General features: G+C 42.9%; 1 protein-coding gene, 1 long non-coding RNA gene and 1 other non-coding gene across 8 annotated transcripts in view; 2 read left to right on the top strand and 1 right to left on the bottom strand.

Moving 5' to 3' along the window:
• Nucleotides 1-14959, bottom strand: part of meis2a (Meis homeobox 2a) — a 98586-nt gene that overhangs the window by 10204 nt on the left and 73423 nt on the right. The window lies entirely within an intron of this gene.
• LOC108165837 (uncharacterized) overlaps nucleotides 1-14959 on the top strand; it is an 86225-nt gene that overhangs the window by 8262 nt on the left and 63004 nt on the right. The window lies entirely within an intron of this gene.
• trnar-ccu (transfer RNA arginine (anticodon CCU)) lies at nucleotides 9131-9217 on the top strand. Its single transcript is given in 2 exon segments — nucleotides 9131-9167; nucleotides 9182-9217. It is a non-coding gene; the product is annotated as a tRNA-Arg (tRNA).

The raw sequence follows: 14959 nt of genomic DNA on the forward strand, positions 1-14959 counted from the left end.
GGCAACATTAGCCACAAAGTCCTTGAGAGAGAGGCGCACACAACAAAACAGAAACAAACAATAGGGCAATTGTGTGCTGACTTGGGAACCCAGTGAGGGATACTTTTAATGTTCCATATGATCTATTCCCCACTCTTTTAATAAAGCTTTTGATTACGTTTGGTTGCTATGGGCACTGGGGAGACATTCCTCAAGTATTAAGTGCAGCTTGGGCACAGAGGCTTGGGCACATCCCTTTCTCCCTCTCCCTCTCCCCATCACACCTTCAGCCAGCTCTGTGCAGCAAACACCAACTTTACACATGCAGAGCTTACAGAATTGTATATGCCGGTCTCTCCAAACGCTATTTTTCTGTGCGTCGGCTTCTTTGTGAGCAAATTGCAGGACACAAATGGTTCCTTTCATTGCGTCCCACCATTTTACCCCCACCGCAACAGTTCCCCTCGGTGGGACCCCCTCTCTGGCTGCATTGTAGGGGGTTCTGCTCCCCTTCCAGCTGTCTAGAAATGAGGACCAGGCATGGGCCACTCCGTGCTTTCACGAGGTATTGTTATGTCAGTGAGCCCATCAATTAGGCTGTCTGAAGTTTTATCACCACCACAGCAGCGAATAAGTGCAGCTCCACAAAGCCTTCCCGGCCGGCCTTGCTCCTGTGGCTTTACCAGCGTGGAGCCAGAGGTCATCGGGAGGTAAGTGCCAGCCAGGGGCAACCTTTTTAACTTCGAATGGCGTGCCTTTGGGCTCCGTCAAGAGCAGGGTGCATGGTCACCAAAACCGAGCCAGCTCTCGACATTCCCCGAAACGTTGACCCCTTTCCAATGTCGTTTTTTTTCTTTTCACGTGTGCTTTCAAAAAACCTAACAAAAAAAAAAAAAAAAAAAAACTTGGCCGTAACCTTGCAGGTAACACCATGTGTTTGGCATTAAACAACAGTTTCAGATCACGTTGGAGCTGTCCAGCATGCTGGCTCAAAAAAACACGCAGGAGAGAGGGAGAGAAGGAGGTGGGGGGGGGATTCAAGTCCGTCCTCTAACATACAGGCCCACGGCACCATCAATATGGCTAAAGAACTGGTCATTAGAAGGAAGGGAGAGCTGGAACCAATTTGGGCTCCTAATCCCCCATGAAGCCCTGATACCTGCCCTTACCTTCTCCAATGAACTTAAACGGCTGTAATCTGCCCGGCTCAAAGTGACATGGTTAAATGTACAAAATGCACGGCTGGGAAAAGAGAGACGCGGCACTCATTTGCCAGGGGGCATCCAGAGTGCAGGTACACAGGGGTGCTGTGGGCCCCCGAGAGAAAAAAGATGAAACACATCCATATGAGGATAAGGAAAAGGAAAAAAAAAAAAAAAACGTGAAGGAGGTGAATCGCAGTTAGACTGGGAATCATTTGATTCCTTCGCATTATTGGGGACTTAATTGAGGCCGGAGGAGGTTTGTCAACAGAACAAAAGATAAATCATAAGTAAGCTGTGCTGTCAGAAACAACTGAAGAAATTAAAACCAGACAGTGTTCATATAGTAGGAGGCATCTTTCTTAATTTAACGTCTTCTCTAGTAACACATGTTTGCAAGCTATAAGTTATTTTCTGTTGCCAGAAAATATACTTAGAGAAGCAAGAAGGAGACTGTTGGAAGTAGATGACTACAAAAATTTTGGTCTGCAAAACAAATTTCCAACTTACTTTTTTTAACAAAGGTTGGGAAGAGAATTAAGTTCAGTTTGATGAGTTTCAGACACATAAGAAACTAAATACTGTGGCTTCACAGACGTACATAAATATCATGTCCCAAAGATAAAACTGTATTAACAGTTGAACATTACCATTAAAAACTACAATGCAAAAAATATTAGATAAATGAGCTTTAGAAAATGTAATTAAAAAGTCAGATGCGTATTTTAAAGAAGCATTTTTAGTCATCTGCACTAAACATCTGCACATCCTGAGAAACTTGGATATTTTGTCAACATACAATATGTTGCATTAAAATGATCATAAGAGCTGGAACTAGAGAAAACTGTAAGATCACACAAACTTAGCGATAGCATCTCATTCTTAACCATCATTGGTGTAAATTAATAACTTAGATATAAGCTATGTTTTTTTGTTATTTTTTTTCTTCTGTCACTCTTTTAGTCATCAGACATTTTTCCAACACAAATCCCGTGACTTAATGTTTTCATCTTGTTTTACACCATCAGCCAGACAGACAGAAACTACAAACGGCGATAAGCCTAAAAAGTGAACTCTGGCACATTTACGCAAACTGTAAAATAATTTGCATTCTCCCCTTTTACACAAATAAAATAAAACTAAGAAAAACTAGCTTCGAAAAGCAAGCAATAATTCTTAACCTCACCGTCCCTGCTTTAAGCGCTGAGCACGGTTCCAAAATATATGCCCTGCCTTCTCCCTTTCTACGTTCACCACGGGGCTGAAAATCACAACCATGTGCATTCATACCCACTCTGGGTCATAACCATAAACACGTAATATTAGGAACGTTCTACCCAGGTGCTGAATTTGACCGTATGATTTCCAGTGACTGCAGAGGACTTTCTCCGGAGAGAGCGGAGCTGTAGGATCAAAGTGCCGTTTTCAATTTTCCTTATATATTCTGAAGGGGGGAAAAAAAAAAGTGTTGTTCATGTTGTGTTTATCCAAATTCTTACAGGAAATGTTGTACCTAAAGTACACAGGAAATACGGTTTCAATGTTTGCTCTCATTGAAATTTTTAACAAGAAAACGCTTTACCGCTGTGAAGACAAACAGATATCCAAATACTTCCCACAAAGTCAGCTTCTCATATGGGTCTCATTTTTGTCAGTATTCCCAGCTCTAACTAATACCATATCACGCTACGAAGACTTAGTTTTAGGGTTGCCACAGTAACCAGCAGGCGATGAGGTACCCTGAAGGCAGTGATGGGACTGTAGGGGGGGGATGACCGAGGCCCCCCTCTCATGGCCTTAAAGCACCTTTTATCAGTCTGAGTAAAGCCAATTGAGATTATCAGACTCTGGCTTGATAACAATGTTTTCCCTCAAACCGTGAGCCGCTAATGGAGTGTGCTTAGAACAACACAGAATCCTCTAGAGATGAGGGCCAGTCAGCTTGGATGGACACTCAGACGGATGAGCCCGGAGCCCCGAGAGACTCACAGAGGTTGACCACAGGGAGCGAGAATTCCTAAACCGCTTGCTAAAACATACGTACGCGCTTGGAAATCGACATATAGCCACCACGGACACGACCGCAGCCACCACCGGCGTGTCCGAAGGCTAACCAGAACACAGGAGACTCTCGAGGGGGGAAAAAAACTCTCTTCAAACCTCCAGCCTAAAAGCTCGTGTTTTATTATCTACATCTGGTGGTCCGGCTTATTACGGCCTGCCTCTGCTCAGTGTTAGTGCGCAGGAGCGGCAACGCACACATGCACACAGAGGGTACACAGAGCACCTCTCAGCATGGGAACTCCATGCTGTCTTCAAACAAATAATTAAAGCCAGGGTTAGGGGGTCATAAGGAGGTCATTCATCGGGATACAGCTCAGAATGTGTACAACGCCGCAGGAGGGGCCAGCAGCAGCTCCACCGCTGTTTAATGTAAGGAGCTAATGTCGTCCAGCCAATAAGCCTTGAACACATTTTCATGTCGCACATCAAAAAAAAAACAAAAAAACTGGAGGAGCGCGCACGTGGACAAGTGTGCATGTGAACGCGAGCTGGTGTGTGTATCGCACATGTCAGCACATTCTTCGCAGCATATTGCCAACTGGCTCACAGTAGCTCTTCCAGCTGACGTGCCCCCTAAACGGTGCAAGACATGCGTGCGCACAAACACACACGCACGCACGCATCTCCACTTGACGACGGAGGACCTGGTTCCTCCATTATATGAAGTGGTAGGCTTGCTTTGGGCCCTGACTGTTGTGTCTTTGTGAGTCACAGAGGAAAATAACAGACAGATATGAATGATGGAGCCAGGGCAGCGGGAGTCCACTTGGCACAGGGTCTCCACAAGGCTGGATCAACACTGCATGCTTGGTTAATAATATCTGTTCTCACACGAGGAGGTGGAGGGCTTCACAGAAATCTTTTTATCTGCTAACTAGCTTGTCCGGCTTTGTATGTTAGTGCGTATTTTGACATGGGAGAATTAAAGACTTCCAGTTTTACAGCGTCTTGCAAAAAGTATTTGTACCCTTTGACCTTTCTCACATTTCGGCGCGTTATAACTGCAAACTTCTGCTTCTGAGGGCTTTATTCGGACAGGCCAACACGAAGCAGCAGACGGTCGTTAAGCAGAAGGGAAGTGATCCGTAGTTTTCAAATATTTTTGCTGTTTTTCAAAAGAGAAAGATCTGAAAAAGTGTGTAATGCATTTGTGCTCATGCCTTTGAGTCACTACTTTGTGGCTTGTCTAACAGGTTTGCTCATATAGAAAGTAAAACGTTTAACCTATACTTCTTTTACTTGAAAACAGCCGAAGTCCAATCAGACAAGACGGAAAACATCGGCAACAAGTCACACAAGAGAATCTTGATTCTTTATGATTTATAGTGACGTGACGTGCATTGCTAGTTTTCTGATTTGCTACTTGACGACTTCTGCTGGCTGCACTGGATTTCACTAAGGGACATAAGAGAGTAAACCAAACTGAATTCAAATGCACACAACACTTTTCAGTTCAGTAATAGTTTTCTTCCCATTTCACAAGCAAGCATGACATTGTCCTGGTTTTATTACATAAACTTTTAATAAAACACAATGAAGACAATCTGTTGTCTTAACTGGACAAAATGTGTAATAGCTCGAGATCTCAATACTTTTTTCCATGGTACTGATTTAGATTTTTTATTCTATGCAGAAAGAAAAATCTCCACAAGATGACAAAGGCTGACACATTCTGTGGAAGGTTACTGGAAGTTTAAAGATGTAATCAGTGCAAACCTGTCTGTCTGACTCGGGGCTTGCCCTTTTCTTTCTTATTTCCTCATCTCAGGCAGTCAGAGAGGCCTTGTTTCTGCTTAACTGACTTGCAGCCACACCTGGTAACTCTGTCGTCTTGTCAGCATTCCTGCGCTGTAAAATTGTCATGCCAAACCACCTTAGCCTGGAGCACGGCCAGAGAGATCGAGAGCGCGAGGGAGGGAGACGAAACCCCGCCAATCAAGAGCGGGGTCACTCGTTTGACGAATTTGTGATGAAAGAAGGAAAGCGAGCCACAGCTAGCGCTGGATGAGGCAGAGAAACACTGAGCGCGCCTACGCGGAACTTCCAAGAGATTGTGGCTTGGAAATTTCAACACAAGGATGTTGACAGTTTATTGCCTGTATGGCTGACCAGAACATGCCCATTTTTCTAAACTCAAAAACCAAGGAAGACAGCCGAAGTTTCCATTCGTCAGTCAGTCAGTCTCCAAGGCCCCTTTCTGTCTCCCTTGTAGGAAGATTACATGCAACACAATCTGTACAAGAATGTGCTGAGCTCAATCCATGATCACTGCTTGCAAACACGACTGTCCTCTGGTTCCTATTAAGGCTCATTGCTTCCATACTTCCGCTTCAGCCCAAAACAAAGATCCCAAACTGCCTGCAACTGAGTTACAGCTCACTGGAAACAGAAGAGGGAAGGATTCAGTTTGATCTCTTCTTTTTATTAAAACGGCCAATCACTTTGTGTCCTTTGACCAGGAAGCTCATGCAAATGAACCCCATGAGGAGGGTGTGTTAGGTGTAAGCAAACACTAATTATGGTCTGGTCAGAAACTGGGGGCTACTGCATCTTCGACGCTGATCTACCGTAGTGTCAACACCAGTGATACAATCAGCTCTTAAGGTCCAGCAAAATCTCCATAACAGTTTACATATACAGTAGGATTTCCACCACGCTGAAATGGCAGGATCTCCACATTTATCATAAACAATCAAAAGGAAGCTCTTTGCAGGCTTCACTTCTCCAATTTGGAACAGATCCATGGTTCTCAAGCTGAGGTATATGTACCCCTGGAGGCTCTTGGCCTGCCTTTAGTGAGAGTCAGAAGTAATGTTGTCATCAATGGGATCCATTGTTTGAGGTGGAAAAGAGGAGCGAACTAACTGGGATGTTGAGCAACAGTAGTGGAAAATATCAAGGTTTCATTCACATTTATCCTTGTTTCACTTTATCTGAAAGAGGACGGCGATGGAGAAGATTTCTAGAATAACCATTATGAAGTAAAGTAATGTCAACCAGGAACTATGTGCTGTGAGTGTGTGTGCGTGTGTGTGGGGATGTGTTTGCGTGTGTGTGTGTAAAAGATTTAATGAGCTGGTGTGTTATAGCACACTGTAATTCAAGCTCAAGTTACTTGCATGCCTGAAAAAAAAAAAAAAAAAAAAAAACACATTTGATCAAAAACACTAAACTTTATTTTCATTTGTTTGTTTACCTGCTCAAAAATAACTTAATGGTGGAATGGTTAGTGGTCTGAATTTTGTAGAAAACAAAAGAAAAAAACAAAACAATTTTCTCAGTTTTTTTGGGGGGGTGTATAGCAAAATCTCTAGTTTGCTCTCAGCAACCAGTACAGGACGTGAGTCATTATTGCTTTCGCAACTTTATGAACGGGCGCAAAAAAGTCTGCTTTCGAGTAAATGTTACAGGTTGTTTGTGCCCTGATTTACTTTGAAATTTTGATGGAAGCAACATAAAATGTGGTTAATAAAATATTAATGCTTTAACATTTTCCACTTTAAGGAGGCTTAAATTTGTCAGTTAAAATCTACATCAACCGCCTGAACTGATGGGCCAAATATGTAAAAACTTTGAATAGCGGAGCCACAAAATCTTTCTGGGGGCCATAAATGGTCTGTGGGCCACACTTTGAACACAATTTAATGAGATGAACAGTGCAGACAAACGTTTTTTTTTTTTTTTAAATGTTCAACAAGTTTCATAAGCATGGCAGTCATTACTGTATTTTTAGATTGGAGGGAAAAAAAACAGACGCCTCTGCTGTCCCCCCTTTTTGAATTCTAACTTAAACGGATCTTTATGGACTGAATAGATCCAGGTCCAATAGTATGACTGCATTAAAATCTTTGAGAATGGTGGCATTTAAATCAGACTTTTCCGAGGTGGTACTGCTCGTAAAAAGTTTGAGAAGCGCTGGAACAGAAAAAGGAAGCTTCTTCAAACTCATCGTATCCTCTTTTTTTTTTTTTTTTTTTCCTTCCCCGCTCTCCGCTTTAAGCTAAAGCAGGAGTCGTTGGATGTATGTCGGGTGAACATTACCTCACCCCCATGTTTGATTTAGTGCAGATGTGAAGCAGAATGAGGCAGGAGCAGTTTTTTTTTTTTTTTGGAAACGTCAGAAAGGGACTAAATTTGGGGCAACCACTGTGTTTACATAGTTTTACCTCCGTCTATCTTTCCCTCTTTCTCCCATCCACAGCGCCCCCACGCAACCCCACACACAATCTTTTGTCTCCCTCTGAAAGGGGGACTGTTTCACCTCTGTTCCATGGACTTTCACTGACCTGTTTTTCTTTTCCTTTTTATTACTCCATTCATCGCCCATTTGCGGCATCCCTCCTCCCCCAACACCACCCTCAGCCCTATATGACTAACATTTGCATTGCTCCGTCAGTCGAGCTGCACAAGTCATTTCTCTCAGAAACCCGGGGAGCACGAGTCATTAAGACTCCAGTGGAAAATCAGACAAAGAATTATATATTTGTGTTGGAAACTGACAAGATTTAACGAGGAGCTAATTAAAATAAATCAATAGCACTGCGGCACGCTTGTGCTCCTTTTCCCCTTTCCAGCTCTGATCCTCTGCATCGCGGAGCTGGAGCGCTGCAGTGTGAATTGCGCTGCTGGGCTACCGACGGTTTAAGTCTAAAACGAGGCTAGCACCGACGAATGAGTTAAAGAGAAATCCCTAAACTGTCTCTGTCTTTTAAAGCAGAGAGAAAGACAACAAAACAAGATAAACATAGACATCCCTGCTGCTGTTTGCCCTCCCCATCTAGCACTGTCTCCCCTCTTCCCCTTGTCCAGAGAGGGCATGTCAGCTCTGGGCCCTGTAGTCCAGCGGCCTGACCCCTACAGGGCGGGCTGTGCGGCCCCAGCTGCTGACTGTCCGTCAAACACCTCCAGAGAAGTGTCGGGCCAGGAAGACCACGCTTGTTGCCCCTTTGATCCGGCAAGCAGCAGCTGCTGCTCCACACAGCAGCACTTTGTTCCTCTGTCTCCTCACCACATTCTGTCCTACGGCACAAAAACTCTCAATCTAGTGCAGAAGCGGAGGGTGAGAAAGCAGAGGAGGAAAAAAAAATGTGGGGGTTATGATGGAGAAGGGGGTTTAGAAAAAAAAAAGAAAGAAAATACTTTTTTTTTTCCTCACCACAGCACCAACAAGCTCTGACAATGTCAGCGGGGGTTTTTCTTGGCCTCGACACAGCTCTTAGGCATCTCCTGCTTGACGCTTTACCCTCCTTTTTCCTTTAAGAGATATGATAGTTATTGTTTAAATCAGCCAAGGTGAATAGAATGGACTGGGGCCAAGTCTGCCCCAGGCGTCAACACACCTGTATGAAAGAGGCCTTATTGTAGCAACCCAGCATGGCTAACCTGCCCTAGCTCTACCAGTTTTTCTGATGTAAGAAAGAAGTATAGCCTCACATCTTTTTTTCCTCTTTCTACCCGTCCGACCTTTGTTTTTTTTCTCACATTAACCTCCTTTTCTTCAGAGGTCGGTGCCTCTGCCAGAGAGTATTTCTTTACGTTAATACTGTGGCTCCCAAAAGTATTCACACCCTTTCGATTTTTTTTATTTATTTTTTTTATCATTACAACCGCAGTGTATTTATTTTGTTAATGTGGTGTTTATTTGAAACTGAAAGTCACAGTAGCTCCTCTTATCTTGTTATCAACCTCTGTATAAATGGTTTCTCATTCCTTGATGGAAAAAAATCAACTGGTCAGTGTTGCTGTTCTATCATTGCATATCATTACACTTTTCTCAAATATATTAAAATCCTCAATTGTCACACACATATTTATGAAATTCCATTCATTCTACTGACCTAATAAAAGAAAGTCTGTCACGGTACTGAAACTCAACAATAACTAAGGGCTCTGTGGCACAATGGATAGCACATTGGACTCCTAGACAGGATGAAGTTATCCAAAGGTTATGGGTTCAAGTCCCACCAGAGTCATATGGGCCTAAACAAATAACCTTGATGTCATCTGACCACAGCACCTCATATTTGGTGTGTCATCCTCATGCGACATGCCAAGCAGCAAGTGGGACTCCTTATAGCATTCTTTAAACAATGGCTTCCTTCTTGCCTCACTTTCTATTGTGAATCATTGCAGCTCCTCCAGAGTGACTGTGCATCTATTGACTGCTTCTATGATTCCAGCCCTCCTTGCCAAGTCTTTAAAATCAGGTGGAAAGCCATGTTTTAGTAAATTTTCAAGTGTGCCATACGCTTTCCAATTTTTGAACTGTCCGCTAGATAAGAAAGTTACAAGAAAAGTTTACCTCCATCTTACTTTTTGGGAGAGTAGTTCCAAATGAACACCCACTCTGTTAAAGCAACTCTCTAATAATGTATATACATGTGTGCAAGCAATATTTTCTGCCTGCCTTAAATCTATGGTATAAACAGCTTGGTAGTTTTTTGTTGTTGTTGTTTTCTGAGTGTGGCTAAGTCAATATTAGCCCCCTGTAATAGGCTGCAGCACATGGAGTATGACAGAGGCTGTCAGCGCTGGGAGGTAAGGTTCGCTCCTCAGGAGCCAGTTTCTCACCTCATGAGTGGATGAGGGCTTCCTGCCTTCATGCAGCTCCAGAAAAGGCTTACTCACAAACTGTCTCTCTCTCTCTCTCTCTCTCACACACACACACACCTCTAGTAGAGAGACTATCATTACACCAGGCTATCCATCAGCGTTCTTCAGATAAGTGGGTGTTTTTACAAGAACCCCTCACTTTCTCAGTTGTGAAGTGTGCCACCCCACTTGCCCACATTTTCCACCCTTCCCTCCCCGTGCCCCACACAATACCACCTCTGTCCGCCTGTGTGAGGAGGGCAGTTATAATCTCCATTTTCAGACACTTCCACCCCCCGCTATCATACAAGTATGTGGCTTTTTTTAAGCCTCTCCATCTCTCTTGCATTATCTTTCCATCTCTTATTTCATTCACCCCTTTCTTTGTCTCCTGCTCTGTCATCTTATGCTCCCTTTTATTCTCAACCTCTTTTTCCTCCCTGTGCCTGGTAATCGAGTGAGAGATTCAGTGACTCCGTGACTCCCCCTTATTGTCAGATATCAAACAGGGTGGCTTTGTGGATTACCAGGGGAGGCTGATAATGACATGATAGAGGCGTGATATTTCAAACAAAATTGAGTGTCAATTGCCTGCATCGTCTAGGCAACACAAGTGTCTGCATTTCAGCAGCCAGGCAGGAAATAAGGCCAATCTATTTCTTTTGGTACACATCAAACATCTCTATCTTTCTCTCGCTCCCTCTCTCCATTACGACTACAATGGATTCAGTTTAAAGAGAAGAAAAGTCCCGCCAACAGCAACACTTATCCTTGTGCAGAATGAAATGCGCTTTTTGGATTTGTAACTGTTTGTTTTCCTGAATTTAAAAGTGAATTAGCTAACGGTAGAGAGCTAAACTGGCTGCAGGTAAAGATGCTCCTTATTTTTTTAATTTTATTTTTTTAAGTTTGAATGCAGAATCTGTTCTTCTGCAGTGCATACACACATACACACATTTGCACGTGTTTCCAAAAAGAATCTCCACCGTTTTACTTTCCTGCCAGGGCGCAAGGGGTTTCCATCGCGTACATTTCAAAGACGTCTGAGTTTCCGAATTCACCTATTTGTGACCACGAGAGTCATCAATCAGTTAAATGCAGGCAGCTTGCCTCTGACTTCCCATACTGAATAATTAATCGGCGTTTCGGTTGCACATAACTCCTTTGACATACATATGCCTCAGCACACACACACAAATGCCCGCGCGCGCGCGCACACACATAGAAGGGACGGGACGATCAGAAGCAGAGTTTAGGGCTAAAAAGCCAAGCAGCAGGCTAGTGATATAAATAGCTGTTTGTGGAGGGGACTGCTGGCAGAAGCGGCGATGACACTGTGGAGCAGACCACAGGGACTGGGATGTGCCTGGTGGCCTGAAGCGAGCCCTCTGCCTCTCAGATCAGCTCCACCACAGGCTGTGTGCAGCTTTGACCGGCCCGCTTCACATGTGACAGCCTTAAACAAATACAACAAAGGCTCAGTCAGTTCAGCCTTCACTGCGGTGTATGGCCCTTGAATTTGAGTCTCTGAACTGTCATGTGCGATTCTCCAGTAACAACCTCAAAATACAGAAGGCTTCAAGCTGCAACAAGCGGTGAAGGAAATAAGAAATAGAAATCAGCATTTCACATTGTTTTTGACAACTTTTTTTTCTTAAATCTCTTTCTATTCCACCCATGAGCATACTGAGGGGAGCCTTGTAGTCTCTCTTTTGGGAGCGGGAGCTAAAAGCTGAGAACCTCTGAGCGCACAAGAGCATAAAAGGCATTCCCAGCACCAAATACATTGAAACATCATCACTTATGATGGGGGCGGGGGGGTAAATATTCATCCAGACTGGGAAGAGATACAGAATTGGGTAATTTAAATCCCTTATTCTGTGACTCTACATTTTGTAACCCATGTTCTAGTTTTGGCTAATGCTTGCAGCCACTGCCTGCAACTCACCACAAACATGAACTGGAAACATGCATGTGTTCCAGCCTCAGAGACTGGAGAGATGTGCAGACATTTAGGCCCCCATTCTGTTGACAGTGCCTTGCAATAAGCTTTGCCAAATTTTGTATCATTTTTACGACAAGTACAACTTAAAGTTTTTTTTGGAAATTTTTATACCAGCTTTGTATATTGAGGGACAGAAAATGTTTGGTTACTTCTCCTAGCAGAACTGCTTCAGTCAGATTAAGCCTCTGTGAACATCAAAAAAGAAAACTTCCCTTCTCAATCAGTCTCAAGCTTCCAACCCGGTTTTCTCCCAGTTTAATTCTGTTGATCTCCACATTGACTCTTACCAGCTCCCCAGTCCGCGCTAAAGAAAAGATACCCTGCAGCATGATGCGACCACCACCATTTTGCACTGTGTGCATGGTGTATTCAGGGTCGTAGGTCACGTATAACCCAATAAGATGTATTTTTTCTTTCAGAAGTAAACCCCCAAAATTTTAACTCTATTTAAGTAACTTCCAAATGTAACTGGTTGCACTGGTGTTCATTTAGGAGTGTCAGTGAAATATTCCCACAACTATTTGTTGTTATTTGTATCCTCCTCAGCTTTTTAATGTTGTTCTAAAGGCTTAAGCTTTTGCCATTGTTCCCCATTAGCAGACAATAGTCATTCCCAGAATAACTGATACCTCATCTATAACAGGCCTGAACTGAGATAGAGCAGCTTGAACCGACAAAGGACTATATTGATTTATAGAGTCTTCCATGATAGTCTTATTGGCCTACACTTCAAAGCCACAGAGGGCACTGGAGCCATGAATCACAGCTTTGGAAAACATACTCACACACACACACAAACACATTATACACATGCACACACACACCAGGTAATAATGATACACCGTAGTGTTGTTAAGGATGTGATTACAACTCTCTTCCATTTTATATCCCAAAACACTCACTTTTACTGAAAGGAGTAGGAGCAAGGTCGCTGGAGGTTCTTTGAATGTGACAGCTCGTAAACAAAGCAAAGATAAAACATGGTGCCGGTGAATCAACTGGAGTAAAAAGGGAAGGTGACGTGCTCTAGGAAAGAGGTAAAGAAAAACAGAAGAGTGAAAGAATGAGCATGCCTGGACAGAGAGAAAATACCTCATCAAGGTTCACAGAGTTTAAGAAGCTCACAGCCAGGAGAAGGAGCTCCTGTCCTTTTCTGTTCCAACACACATGAACATACACTCAGAACCCCGAGGCCATCCTGTTATACCTGGTCAACTTTATCCTTCTTAGCGTCTCCGACCCCGCCCTCCTCCCAAACACATACACAGCATCCTGGCATCGCATCGCCGCAGAGGCGCAGCAGCCTGTGGATGACATGCAGGTCCTCCGGCTAGCTCTCCCGGCAGATAAAACTAATTATTCCAAATCTCCTCTGTCAGGTTGTCTGATCCTCTGGGGCCTCTGTTTAATTCTCTCTCACTCTCCGTCGCAGGTTCTCCCTCGGTCGTAAAACACAAAATGACCAGGAGCCCATTCAGACTCACCTCAAGAGTAAAACGAAGTGACGAGCCATAAAGGGACATTCACAGCAGCTAAAATGCGTGGCTTTCTTTGTAAAAGCAGACCCTTACTAATAAGTGCCCTGATCATTGCCTAAAATTAGAGATGATCATCTTATTTCTGATCTCTGAAAGCAACATAAATGAGATCTAACAGATTGCGTTCTTCAGTGTAGAAGCTGTTACTGTGGGGGAAGGACTCAAAGCCAGATGTTTTAAGTATCAGTGAAATGTTTAAACATTTGGTCAGAGGTACAAAAAGAGTTGGAAGAAAACCTGTTGGATACACTCTTCGGTCATTATCATTTGATTCCTTTGCCATTTCTTGGCTCTGCAGTTTGATCATTTCATACCCGATTTTATTAGGTTCAAAACGAAAAGTCATTTGGGAATCTCCATCACTCACACAGTGTGACATCACCTCTGCTCCTGATCAAAATAATGGCAGGAGATCCACCAGTGATGCTGATGAGGTTTAAATTGAGCTTGCTCAATTTATTTAATAAAGTAACTTAAAAAGGAATTACAATTTCATTTCTTTAAGCATTTCATCTGGTCATCAGTAATCAGAGCCAGCCCAGGAAAAAAAATATCTGATTTTGATCTCTGGCCAACCGATTGGTGTATCTCTAAAATTCTAAAAAGCTACATTGTTGAAAGCTGGTAATAGTACTTTAAAGACTAAAATTAGTCAATGAAAAACTGATTGATTCATCTAAATGTCATACTACTTAACAACTATGAAGTACAACAAAAAGTTCCTGATAGTCATATGCTTTTTATTTTTGGGTGTCTGTCATTAAGACTTGCGTAAAGATTAAGAGCTAAATAATAAGAAATTCTAAAGGGGTTTTTGAACTGTACATCCTGAAAACCATCCATACGAATGAGCTCCAAAGACAAATGGAAGCTCATAAACAGGGATTCGACTGTATAGACTTTGCATTTTATCTTTTGGCAGTTCCCCCCTTTACGAGGCAAGGACCTCTACAGTGGAGAGTATATGGAGGGGAAGAGGTGGACGGCAGAGAGACGGTGAGGATGACAGTAAGGATGTTAAGGAGGAAGAATAAGAATGAGGCACAGGTTGAGGGAATGAGATAGAGGAGTGCCAGGGTCACAAATCTTGCTGCTATTCCAGTACGTGACATCTTCGCTCGTTTGCGGCTGCTCATTAACAAACAATACTGCTGTGAAATTGGTTTAATGACAAAGTAATAAAATTGCTATTCTGCTCACAGATGGCCTGAGGCACAGGGAGATTCTAGCAGGCTTACTGTGGCTGCCCGTGCACATTAAGCTGCTTGTTCATGAAAATAGAATCCCAACACTTGACTTCTCACAACCACTAACTTTTTTTTTTTCCCTGTTTTAAGTTTTTTTTTTTTTTCACGCGTTACAAATGAAATAAATTAACCTACTTTCCTTCCTTGTATTCTCTTTGAATCCACCCTCTCCCACACTCTCGCCCTCTTGCTCTCTTCGCTCTCTCTAGTGTATTCTCTCAATCTTTCTCCGGTTCTCACCCCTGGTTCAAAAAAAATTATCATTCTAAAATAAAATAAATAAATAAATAAAATAATTTAAAAAATTAAAAAAAAAAAAAAAAAAAAAAAAAA

This window comes from Poecilia reticulata, linkage group LG22, assembly GCF_000633615.1.
Source record: "Poecilia reticulata strain Guanapo linkage group LG22, Guppy_female_1.0+MT, whole genome shotgun sequence".
Taxonomy (NCBI): Eukaryota; Metazoa; Chordata; class Actinopteri; order Cyprinodontiformes; family Poeciliidae; genus Poecilia; species Poecilia reticulata.